General features: G+C 52.4%; 1 pseudogene; it reads right to left on the reverse strand.

Annotated features, from left to right (window-relative positions):
• Positions 1-6: 6 nt before the first annotated feature.
• Positions 7-1205, reverse strand: LOC103728370 (annotated as a pseudogene).

Below are 1205 nucleotides of genomic sequence, written 5' to 3' on the forward strand. Positions count from 1 at the left end.
ACACACACCTTCTGTAGTGGCAGCCTATAAGCAGGCCCTTTCTAAGCCCTCCACTGCTGGCCCTGCTGGCAAGGCTGGGGCTTCTTACCTGGGGCTTGATGTTCACCTTCTCCACAGCGTTCTCGTTGAGCCACTTCACATCAATCTCCACATCAAAGTGTCCAATGTTACATACAATGGCATCATCCTTCATCTGTTCGAAGTGCCTATGAGGGCATCCAAACCCATGAGATATAGGGACCAACAGCAGCTCAATCCTGTGTCCCCTTCGCTCCCCAGGTCTCCCATCTGGCACCTACCGGCCAAGGATGATATCCACAGCCTGTGGTGGTGACAAAAATGTTGCCCTCCTTACAGGCCTCGTCCATGGTGGTTACCTCATAGCCTATGCAGACAGCAAGCATGGGTTATCTAGAGTGGCCTTGTTCTTCCTCTGGCCCCAGTGGCTGAGAGCCAACCCTCACCCTATCATACCCTCCATGGCAGCCTGCAGTGCATTGATTGGGTCAATCTCAGTGATGATGACTCGGGCCCCAAAACCCCTCAGGGCCTGGGCACAGCCCTTGCCCACGTCTCCATAGCCTGCTACTACCGCCACTTTGCCCGCAATCATCACGTCTGTGGCCCGTTTGATGCCATCTATGAGGGACTCCCGGCAGCCATAAAGGTTGTCAAACTTGCTCTGAAAGAAGAGGGGGTAAGGGAACGATGAGGGCAGGCAATGCCCTGGGGTCAGGTCTCCAAATATTCCATTCAGCATGGGCTGACCCCCTTCCCACTCTTCCCTAGTAGATAATACCCCTACATGCACCTCATCCTGTTCAGCTCCCAGACTTCCCAAGTTCTCTGCTGGTCTAGAAGCCTTTCTAGGGACCAATAACTAGGACAGGTTGCTGAGCCAAAGAATTTGCTTAACTTTAAAGCTCTTGACAGTCAAAGCCACCATGCTCCTGAAGCAGAGCTATAGCCTAGTGCAGTTCTCCCTTCTTCAATGTGCTCACCACCCTCAGACTGTTGCCCCTTTGCCCATCAGATAAAGGCTTTATTCATGCCCCACACCTTTCCCAGACACCTTCCTTTAGAGGTCTATTCCTAAGTTGCATTGGGAGCCAACAGCTAGAGTGGACACTGTCCCAAGGGCTCACCTTGGTGACAGAATCATTGACATTGATGGCAGGCACCTTCAGTATCCCATTGGCCATCAT

Source organism: Nannospalax galili, unplaced genomic scaffold (genome assembly GCF_000622305.1).
Source record: "Nannospalax galili isolate Female #2095 unplaced genomic scaffold, S.galili_v1.0 C48782317, whole genome shotgun sequence".
Lineage (NCBI taxonomy): Eukaryota > Metazoa > Chordata > Mammalia > Rodentia > Spalacidae > Nannospalax > Nannospalax galili.